This window comes from Oratosquilla oratoria, chromosome 32, assembly GCF_046742065.1.
Source record: "Oratosquilla oratoria isolate Oo_2021 chromosome 32, ASM4674206v1, whole genome shotgun sequence".
NCBI lineage: Eukaryota > Metazoa > Arthropoda > Malacostraca > Stomatopoda > Squillidae > Oratosquilla > Oratosquilla oratoria.
Window position 1 is genome coordinate 9,543,791 of NC_134808.1, and position 12,273 is coordinate 9,556,063.

At 39.0% G+C, this 12,273-nt stretch overlaps 1 protein-coding gene across 4 annotated transcripts in view; it reads left to right on the plus strand.

Annotated features, from left to right (window-relative positions):
* Tmem18 (transmembrane protein 18) overlaps positions 1-12,273 on the plus strand; it is a 118,527-nt gene that overhangs the window by 62,430 nt on the left and 43,824 nt on the right. The gene's annotated exons all lie outside the window — the stretch shown is intronic.

Sequence of the window (12,273 nt, forward strand, 5' to 3'; positions counted from 1 at the left end):
ACGGTAGTAGAAGAGAAGAAGCAAGCATTCAAGACTGGTTGTAAAGTAGGATTAGAGAAAATTCTATCTACTGTATATACCAAAAGCTTTTTCCTCCTTATAAGGGAGGCAGCCATGTCAAAGGCATGTACCTATTCCTACCCATTCCACTCCCATCTACCACCCTTTCCCCACTCTTGTCATAGCTCCTCATGGATGGTGGGTTATCCCTGTGTGCTACCCACTGCCCTGGGTCAGAAGCATTGTAGCAAGACACTGCACATCCATAGCAAGGCTGCTTCACTTAATCAGTGACAACCTCCCCACCTCCACCAGTCCCCTCATGCAGAAAAAGAGAAAATTGGGAGAAATCCCTTCAGGCTGCAACAAAATATTCACACATAAGCACCCCCATCCCCCACACCTTTAGTCCTTGCATAACAGTATTATCTATACACAGTCACTCACCATTCATCCCTACCTCCTGCCTTTTCCCTTCCTTGCTCAACAGACATTCCCCATTTGCTAATGCCCCCTTTGCCCCATCTCATCTTCAGTTGTCCCCTCAAATTCACTCCCTCCACCTCTGCCTTCCATGCCTCTTTTACTAATCTTTCATCACTTGTTCTTTCCATGTTTCCAATCCATCCCAATAATCTCTCAGCAGACCTATCTTCCATCACCTTTTCCACTCCCTCTCTCCACCTCACTTTGTTTCTCATTCTATCCAACCTAGCAACTTCTCAGACATTTCTTCTTAAACACATATAAACTTTTCCTTTCTGCCTATCTTAACTTCCAAGTCTCTGCCCCATACTCAATGCCATCGACACAATCACCCCTTCATATAATTCTCTGCACCCACTCCCAGATGCCTATTTCCAGTAACACTTTCCCCCAAGGCATTTACTTGCTTCTCTCAATCTACAAATTACCTCCACCTTTACTCCCTTTCTTGCCACATGCGACCCCAAATACCTAGAGCTATCCACTTCTGCCAGCCTCTCTCCTTGTAGACTTACTTCCAGCTTGCTGCTGTCCACTACCCTTGTACATCTCATCATCTTGCTATTACTCACATTTACCTTCAACTTTCTCCAATTGCATACCTTCCCAATCTCTGTCACTAATTCCTTTAATCCCTCCTCTGATCCTGCCATAAGTGCAGTATCATCAGCAAACAACTGGCTCACCTCCCACTTTTCTCCATTTTCTTTAACCCCTTCCATACGGTGCCGCACACGTAGGCGTCATGAGGAGCAAGTGGATTCGCAACGCTGCCATATCGGCGTCTTGATTATATTTATTGTAGTCGCCCCTGTGTTTTTACATTCTCCCAAATGCGCCCTTAATCCCATTCTCTGTGGTTTTCAAAATTCGCGGGTGAAAGAGAGAACGATCGATATAAGCGGCGACTATATTTTATGATGCGAATATTATTTCGTTACGTCATACGGCTGGCATTGGCTGCTGCCCGCGAGATTTAAGTCCCGTATTGAAGTGGTTAACCATCTCCAGTACTTTGCCAATTACCCTCGCCTTTACCTCCCACACCAATCCATCCACATTCCAAAACGAAGATACAGGGATAGAAGAAAAATGGAACATATTAAAAGAAATTTATAATGAATGAGTGAACAAATATGTACCACAACAAAAAATGGAAAAGGCATACATATAGAGCTGGTACAACAAAAGATGTAGTGAAGCTAAGGAAAAAAGAGACAAAGCTTGGAAAAAGTGGAAAAGAGATAAGAAACAAAGCAAATGGCAAATGTACATCAAACTAAGAAACGAATATGTAAAAATACACAGAGATGAAAAGAGGAATTATGAAAAAAAAGATAATAGGCAAATGTAAGGAAGAACCCAAACTCTTATACAAATATGTAAATGGAAAACTGAAAAACAAACAAGAAATAGAAAAACTGCGCCAAGATAAAAAGGAATATACAGAAGAACTGGAAATGGCTGAAATTATGAACAACCACTTCAGATCAGTATTCACAATAGAAAACTCGCCTAACAGTGTAGATAGAGAGAGAGAATTGTCCCCAGCAATGAAAGAAATAAACGTAACACAAAAAGAAATCAGTGATCAAATTAAAACCCTTGATGTCAGAAAATCACATGGCCCAGACGGAATTGCAAACTGGATACTGAAGGAATGTATGGAGGAATTAACTGACAAAATATATAATATAATTAAATCCTCACTTAAAGAAGGAAAATTACCATTGGACTGGAAAAAGGCAAACATTGTACCAATTTATAAGGGAGGTGATAAAGAAGATCCATCTAACTACAGACCGGTCTCACTAACAAGCACAATAGCAAAAATTTGTGAAAGAGTTGTCAAAAACAGATGGTATTGGAAGAAAAACCTATACTGAACCCAAATCAATTTGGATTCAGACAAGGGAGATCATGTACAACAAATCTGATCTGCTTTTACTCAAGATTAGTAGACATAATACAAGAAAGAGATTGATGGGTGGACTGCTTTTCTGGACCTGCAAAAGGCATTCGATAAGGTACCTCAGGAAACTAATAAATAAGATAGAGTCAAAGGGTGGCATCAGAGGAAAATTATTGGAATGGATGAAAGACTTCCTGATTGGGAGGAAAATGAGAGTTGTAATAAGAGAAAAATTCTCCAACTGGGAAGAAGTAAAAAGCGGTGTCCCGCAAGGATCAGTACTGGCCCCGATCATGTTCGCCATATACATTAATGACATGAATGAAGGCGTGGAGTGCTATATGAATTTTTTTGCAGATGATGCAAAATTACTTACCCCTTCCATACGGTGCCGCCTACGTAGGCGTCATGAGGAGCAAGTGGATTCGCGACGCTGCCATATCGGCGTCTTGATTATATTTATTGTAGTCGCCCCTGTGTTTTTACATTCTCTCAAATGTGCCCTGAATCCCATTCTCTGTGGTTTTCAAAATTCGCGGGTGAAAGAGAGAACGATCGATATAAGCGGTGACTATATTTTATGATGCGAGTATTATTACAACACGTCGTACGGCTGGCATTGGCTGCTGCCCGCGAGATTTAAGTCCCGTACTGAAGTGGTCAAGAAGGTAAAAACGGAAGAGGACTGGAACTCGTTGCAACAAGATCTGGACACGATATGGAATTGGACTCAAAAGTGGGAAGTGAAATTTAATATAAAGAAATGCAGTATAATGTAATTTGGAAAGAGTAAAAACAGAATATCAAAAGATTACATAATTGGGGAAGAAAAATAAAAAAGCAAACTCTGAAAAAGATCTTGGAGTGATGATTGGAAAGGACATGAAACCAGATAAGCATATAAATAAAATATTCGGAGAAACCTACAATTTATTGAGGTCAATCAAAGTGGCATTTACTTATATGGATGAAGAAATGATAAAGAAAATACTAACTACACTAATAAGACCAAAACTTGAGTATGCAGCATCACTTTGGATACCCAGTACCAAAAAGAATATTAAGAAACTAGAAAGATTACAAAGAGCGACAACCAAACTAGCACCGACTCTCGACGAACTAACATATGAGCAAAGACTATCCAAATTGAACCTACCAACACTGGAACAAAGAAGAGAAAGAGGAGATTTGCTGACTACAGAATAATGAAAGGAATGGAAGTTTTAGACAGGAACAACCTGTTAGTGTGGGACAACGGTAAAACGAGAGGACACGGAAAAAAAAAATAGTTATAGAAAAAACTTGAAAAGGAACAGTTTCCCACACAGAGCGATTAATACATGGAACAAATTAGACATCAAAACAGTATGTGCAAACACTATACAAGATTTTAAGATAAAACTTGATGCGGAGAGATACAAAGACGGGTCACCACGAGTGTGTGTAAATATATGTATAAAATTTTTGTTATCATTAGTTATTGGTGTGACTGATTGTTAATTATTAGTTTGATTGTACTTAAACTTGTTTGATTCGGCCTTTGTTCTCAGACATTAATATATACACAACACTATATAGAAGGAAGTACCCACACAAAACTATAAGTAAATTATGCAGAACCCTCATAGGCCAATGAAGCTGCTGGAGTAAGTTAAAAATATATATATATTGCAATTTACACTGTTATTCAACTCCTGGGGTGTAAAGTTCTGACACCCTTAACAATTTTCCCCCAATCCCACAATGCCTTCCTGTCTAAAAGCTCTCCAAAATACTCTGCCCACCTTCCCCTTACCACCTCCTCTTCCATTAATATCTGTCCATCTATGCCTTTTCCTTTTTCTTCTCTACTTGACTCACCCCCTCTTCCTCTTGTAATTTCCTTACAAAACATCTTTTTATTGCTTTCAAAAAATGTTCATACTTCCCCATTTTACATGTACTCTCCTGATTACCTCATTTTTTGTCATACTTCTTTGTACCTCTCATCTCCTACTCTTGTCCTACTTTGCAACCAGTCCCTGAATGCTTGTTTCTTCTCTTCTACTGTCTTCTTCATTTCATTCCACCACTCACTACTTTCTATTACCTCCCATCATCCTTGTTCCACGTACCATCTTTGCACACCTTGTCACTTCCTCCTTGAAACACCCCCACTCCTCTTCCACACCTATTTCCCCTCTGTCTTTTACCACTTACCACACTGCTCTCAGCTTGTACTCCTGCTCCTTTTCCTTCACATTTAAACAGATTGCTCTAAGTACCTCTCTATCTTCTGCCCTTTGCCTCTTTCTCCATTTATCCTCACCCTCAACTTACCTTCCACCATAAGATTAATTGATATTCCCCCACTCTCTCTCACCTAAGAACATGGACATCCAGAACTCTTCCTACTCTTTTCCTGGATACCACTACATAATACATTAATCCCTTATCAACCACCCTTCCACCCACCACCTTCTCCCATGTGTATTTATGCTTGACTTTCTTCCTAAACACTGTGCCAGCTATCATCAACTCTAAACACATGTTCATCTTTAACTTGCCACTATGATTTTTATCTGACACTCTACACTTCCCAACAACTCCATCTGTTGGTTCATCTCCTACTCTGGCATGGAGATCTCCCAATACCGCTACATTAACATTCCTCCCAAAGCTCTCTATGCACTCATTTAAATCTGTCCAAAAAGCCTCCTTTTCCTCTTCACTCTTCTCACTACCAGGCCCATATGTACTTACAAAGACCCACATCTCCATTCCCAGTTTCACCATCTACTTTATTCTTGAAGAAACTTTCCACTCTACCACACGCTTACCTATCTCCTTCTTAGTAGAACCACCCCTTCCCTTCCTCCTCTCCTCACTCCCAACACCCTCCCCACTACACTCCCAAACTCTAAATCACCTCTCCCTTTCAATTTAGATTCACTTAATGGCAACACATCCATCATCCTTCTCACAAACATTCTGCCTATCTCTCCCCTTTTACTCAGATCTGTACCACACCCACACACATTAAAAGACCTAAACCTTAGGGTTCTGGTTGAAAAACTCCCAGACTCTCATATACCTTGACTTCTCATAGGAATGTACCCATAGGGCTACAGAGAGCAGGATGCCTAGTCCCATCATTCCATCCTGTTTTATCCGCCTTAATGACCAAAGTGGAAAGACGCTGTGGCAATATTCTTTCCTCACCCTATCACAGGGGAAAGGAAAAAATGGAAATACATACTCAAAGAAGTGGTATAAGACAGTATTAACCACTTCACTCCTGGCCAAAATCTCGCGGGCAGCATTAGCTGCCAGACGTATGATGTTGCGTCATAATACTCGCATCATAAAAAATAGTCACCGCTTATATCGATCGTTCTCTCTTTCACCCGTGAATTTTGATAACCATAGAAAATGTGATGAAGCCAGTTTAGAGAGTATGTCAGTTATGCAGGCGGCACCGTATGGAAGGGGTTAAGAGGGGTGTGTGACAACATAACAAAGGGACAATTGTAGTAAAATAAAGTAGGATCATTTCTCTGATTAGAAATTTCCTCTAACATAGACAAAATGATGTGAGGCCCTGGTCCATAGGGGCACCCCATATGGTCCCTAAAGTATTGGCCACATGCTACTGCACAGTTTATATCGCACAGTAACATGAAGCCAATCCCCCAGAAAAGTATGAGAGTTATAAAGAAAAAAGAAGAGAAACAAAAGCTAAATGGAGAGCAGATTTAAAATGGGGGAAGAGTATGACAGAAAATTTTGAAAGCTGTAAAGATGTTTTGGAAGGAAATTAAGAGATGAAGGGGAGGTGAATTAAGTAGAGAAAAAAGGTAAAAGGGGCAGATGGACAGATCAACAGAATAGGAGGTTCTAAGGTGTCACGGCACCACCTCTAACCTTGAAGCAATTAGTTAGTAAATAAAGGATCTAGGAGGACAACAACAGATCTTGCCTCATCCCTTAAAGGTGGAGTGACAATAAACGGATATCTATTTCACTTCCTCCAAAACACTTCCTTCTGTAAATATATCTTATCCCCTTTCAGTTAGGAAAAATCATCATCCCACATTAATTATCATCATAAATGGAGGATACAAAAAGATAGGTAATTATATCTATGCCTATATTGAATAAGCCTAACAGTACAGAACTAAATATATACATTTATCATTGCATCTCAATTCAAGTCCATTCTTATCATATGAGGTAATTATTCAATGTTTCCACTGCTACTCAGTTGAGCTACTGCCTCCACATCAACATAATCATTGTATTACAGTAACATTCCATGTAATTAAAAGCACCAATTCCTATTGTCATCATGGGTTCCACAAACATGCACAAATTATACAATCTCTATCTAACCACCTCAAACAAGTTCTGCTCCTATAAACACATGAAAATTGGATCCTTGCTAATCACTTCAATCTGTATTATGTATACATCCTTACCAGATATGCAGTCATAACCTACCAGACCATTGCTCTTTCCCTCCTGCGTGTTTCCATTATATAAACTCCCGTTATTCCTCCCATTTATTCTTTTCCCAACTATTACTTCCCCCAGCAAAAGCACTAAGTGTCCATTTCCAATTTCACACAGCAGAGAAAGAGGAGGAACAAAGCACCCTTTGTTTGGATTTGAATTCACACCATGTTCCAACAATCTTGGCACCCTCCTAACGACATGTTCAATATCATACAATACACACCGTACATGGGTCATACACCAAAAGCAACTACAATACGTATTTCTATAAATTCTTACATAACTAGAGCACCGTGGATCTCAAAAGTATAAACGTATCTCTAGATACATTTTATCTAAAACACTTTAATATCAGACCGTGAATTCGCGTCCGTATGTAAACATTAGCTACACTAGCTAGGCACTACAAGCATTTAGAAAAATAGAGAATGTAATTAGCACCAGGGGGTGACTATGGTAACAAAGGGGAAGATGGGCAGAATATTTTACAGAGCTGTTGAATGTGGAGGAGGGTAGGGAGGCATTGGTGGTAGCAGTGGGAATGCCTGTATAGTTCTGCTTTACAAAGGAAAAGGGGATGAATGTGAGTGTAGTAGTTTCAGAGGGATCAGTTTGTTGAGTGTAGTTAGGAAAGCTTATGGGATGTTTTTAATTGAGAGGATTAGGAGAGGAACAGAAAGAGTAATTGGTGAAGAACAGTGTAGGTTTAGGAAAGGTAGGGGTTGTGTGGATCAGATTTTTGTGGTAAGGCAGATATGTGAGGAAGCTTTAGATGTTTTTTGGCCATTTATGGATTTGGAAAAAGCTTATGACAGGGTAGACAGGAAGGCAGTGTGGGAGGTTTTGCAGATATATAGGATTGGGGGAAAACTGTTGAGGGCATTCAAGTTTTTACATGAGTAGTAGAGCCTACTATAGAATGGGAAATGGTGAGAGTGAGTGGTTTGAGGTAAAGGTGGGACTACATCAAGGATGTGTCAAGTCTAGGAATGGAGTCAAAAGTGGGAAGTGAACTTCAGCATCGAGAAATGTAGTATAATGGAGTTTGGAAAAAGTAAAAATAGAATATCAAGGCAATATAAAATCGGTACAAAGGAATTAAAAAAGTTAGCTTGGAAAAGGACCTAGGAGTAATTATCAGCAAAGACCTGACACCAGACAAGCATATCAACAAAATAGTTGGAGAAACCTTCAATTTACTAAAATCAATGAAAGTGGCCTTTGACTACTTAGATGAGGAAATGGTGAAGAAAATATTAGTCACACTGATAATACCATAGACCTTTTCCTACAGTATTAGGTGGTTGTGGGCCTTTTAGTTTTGTCCCTACAATTCCCATTATATCCAGTTTCTCTTCTTCCAGATAGTTATTTAATTGATCTAATCCAGAAATCATGCCATCTATGTGTGTGTACATTATTTTTACTTTTTTTTTTTTCCTTCACTTTTTTTTCCCATTTTCTCAGCCTCTGGCCCAATACAAAAAAGATCAGCCTGTTCTTTTCTCCTTTTTTTTTTTTCTTCAATTCTCAGTGTCTTTTCCTTCTCATTTTCCTCATCACTAATTTCTTTCTTTATCCACATATTTTTGTAATTTTCGCTTTTTGCCAACTTTGCTCATTTAGGTACAGGAGTCCCTCAAATAACGCGGATTCAAATAACACGGATTCAATCATACACGGATTTTATTTCAAAACCATCTCAAATGTAGAGAACCGTTTTAAAATTCGTGCCGAGTCGGGCACGCACATGCACACATGCGGCAACATCGCAAACATTTGTGGTGACTGCTTTCTATTTTACCATATACAGTCGATCCTCATATAGCGCGGTCATTATGTACATTGGGAACTGCTCAAATAAAGGTGTGGGGCGAGGGGATAGCCGTGGGTGGCTGCCTGCGGTCACGTGTCAACCTCCGGGTACTGATGCAGGAGGAAGGGAGGGGAGGAGAGGGGGAGTAGGGGGTGGTGGGGGGTGGTGGGGGGGTAGCCAACAAGCTTTAGCTTGTCGCTTCCACCACCTGCGCCATGCTATCGTGAAATTTTACTGCCCTAACCTGTTGAAGTGTAATGTTTCTTTCGTTTGGAACACGACTAATAAGTCTGATAATGACTGTGCTTGTCGTGTCTTAATTTCTCTTATGAGGTTCTTGTTGTTACTGGCGGTGGTGGTTTGGGAGATCAAAAACAAACATATACACGCTTACACACATGTAGACACGCACATGTAGACACGTGTTAGACAACCAGTGTATGTTGTGAATGCGTGTGTGTGTACACTGTACACACATACGAAAACAGACACATGCACGTACATGCTTACTTGTACATGTGAACACAGACACATACACACACGCATGCACGCACACATACACACACACCACACACACACACACACACACACCACACACACACACACACACCACACACACACACACACACACACCACACACACATACATACGCCACATACACACACATATACATACGCCACATACACGTGTATACGCCACATACACACACATATGTATATACGCCACATACACACATGCATATATGCCACATACACACACATGTATATACGCACAAACACATACATGCGCCACAAACGCCACATACATACACCACATACACGCGCACGCACACACACACCCTTTCACCGAATGGATGGCGAGAACTGGTGTTCCAAAGAAAAAGGAAAAACTACGTGGATCTCAACATCCAGGAAGTGCCTTTTTGTATTTATAGGGAAGGGGAGTGCTCGTGGAATAGTGGGGAAGTGATAGGGAAGGAGAAGGGAAGGGATATTGAGGGAAATGGAAGGAAATGAGGAAGGGGAGGACTTGGTCCAAGAGTCCAGGCGGCTTGTAAACAACGCCGAGCGGATGACTTGGATTTCGATGATGGGACTAACAAAATTGTAAAGATCAGAAACATAGGTAAGAGCAGTTCAATGGAAGGTGAGGATAATAATTTCCAAGGATTTAATGAGGGGGCGACGGATACCAACCTCCCCCGACTGGCAAAACTGGAGGAAAAACTTGAACAAATGACTGAGCATTGGGAGATTAGGTTTGGCAAAATGTCAAAAATTGCCGAGAGGTTTGAAAAATTGGAAGAACTAAAGAAGGCAAACAAAAACTTAACTGATGAAATAGAAGAACTAAAAAGACAGTTAAGAGAAGTAAAAGTGGAGAATGAAGAATTAAGAAAGAACAATAGAGACAATAAAGAAACAATAGCAAAAGAGGCAGAGGAGTGGAGGAAGATACAAGAAAATAGTAAAGTTGCATTTTCTGATATAATTAAACAGCAAATGAAAGAACAAACTGAAGACTCAGTTATCAAAGTGATGAGACAGAAGGAGAATATTGTAAGAGACTTAGCAGACAAAAAGAAATGTATAATTATATTAGGAATGGAAGAGAAACATAACCCAGATAGAACCACAAGAATCAAAGAGGAAAATGAAAAAGTAAGAAATTTACTAGAATTAGTTCAGGAAGATGAGCCAGAAATAATGAAAAAAATCGAAGAGAAATTCAGGCTCGGGAAATATAGTACAGACAAGACCAGACCAATTAAGATTAAATTCAGGTCACAAACGACGGCAGAGAATATCTTATCCAAAACAGGGAAACTAGCAACAAGTGAACAATATAAAAAGGTATGGATAAAAAGGGAAATGAATAAAGAGGAAAGAGAGGAGGAAATAAGGAAAAGACATGAAGCTAAGAAAAAAAAAGAGACCAGAACGGAGACAGAAAAACAAGAATTCTACTGGAGAGTAGTGAATATGAAATTGAAGAAATTGAAAATAACAGAGAGAAACACAAAAGAAACAGAGAATACAATGGAAATAACAAAGTGAAGAGTATCCTACACAAATATAGATGGATTAATAACAGGACTGAATGAACTGAACAAATATCTGAAAGAAAAAGATCCGGACATAATGGGAATTGTTGAGACAAAATTAAAAGGTCCACTACCACCCAACAGCATAGGACACAATGCATATAATTATTGGATTAGAAACAGAGAGATAAAACAAGGGGGTGGAGTTATGTTCCTGACTAAGAAGGATATAAACGTGAAGAGTGTCACATATGGGACAATAGAGTAGAGATGATTATGATAGAAGTAGAAGATAGAGATAAGAAGAGCAGAAAGTTTGTAATAAACTACGTGCCCCCAAAAACAGCCTCGTGGGAAGAGAATGAACATAAAAGCACGTTAGAAGACACAAGAATAACACTAAACAAGATAATGGAAGATGGAGGAAGAATAGTTATGATGGGGGACTATAATTGCAAAGAAATCTGCTGGGAAGAGATGACCGTAAAGGGTGGAGAAGACTCATGGGGAAGTGTTCTACTTGAGATGATTACTGACTACACAATGACACAATGGATCCAAGAGAACACTAGGTATAGAAATGAAGAACCATCGAGACTAGACCTAATAATCACATCAGAACCTGAAATAGTGGAAAAGATAGAATACCAGGCACCAACAAGCAAAAGTGACCACATATTGATAGAACTAGAACTAAATGAGAAAAAATACATGAAAAGAAATAAACGATATAGAAAAAGAAGATGTATGAAAAAGCAAATTTTGATAAAATAAGAGAATTCTTCCAAAATGAAAACTGGGAAAGAATACACAAAGAAGATACAACAGTAGAAGAGAAATGGAATATTATGACAAAAATCTATAAAAAAAAAGTAGAAAAGTATGTCCCAAGACAAAAACAAGAAAAAGAATATGTAAAGTGCTGGTACAATAAAAGTTGTAAGGAGATAAAAGACAAAAGAGACAAAGCTTGGACCAAATGGAAGAAAAACAAAAGACCAGAAAAATGGAAAATATATACTTGTTATAGAAATGAATATGTACAAGTGTGCAGAGAGGAAAAGGAAATATGAAAAAGATGTCATAGAAAAATGTAAAGATCAACCAAAACTATTCTACAGATTTGTAAACAACAAACTGAAAAACAAACAAGATTTGGAGAAATTAAGACAAGGCATTGAATACACAGAGGAAATTTAAATGGCAGAAATTATGAACAAACATTTTAAATCTGTGTTTACAAGGGAGAACATACAACCTGAAGAAATTGAATGGAAAGAGAAAGTCCCCCCTATGAAAGAAATAGAAGTAACAAAGAATGAAATATTGAAACACTTGATTAATCTTGATGTCAGAAAATCGCATGGACCAGATGAAATAGCAAACTGGATTCTGAAAGAATGCAGGAATGAACTGGCAGACATAATACATAGCATAATAAACAGTTCCTTGAAAGAAGGTAAAGTTCCAAAAGATTGGAAAAAAGCAAATATAGTACCTATATATAAAGGGGGAAATAAA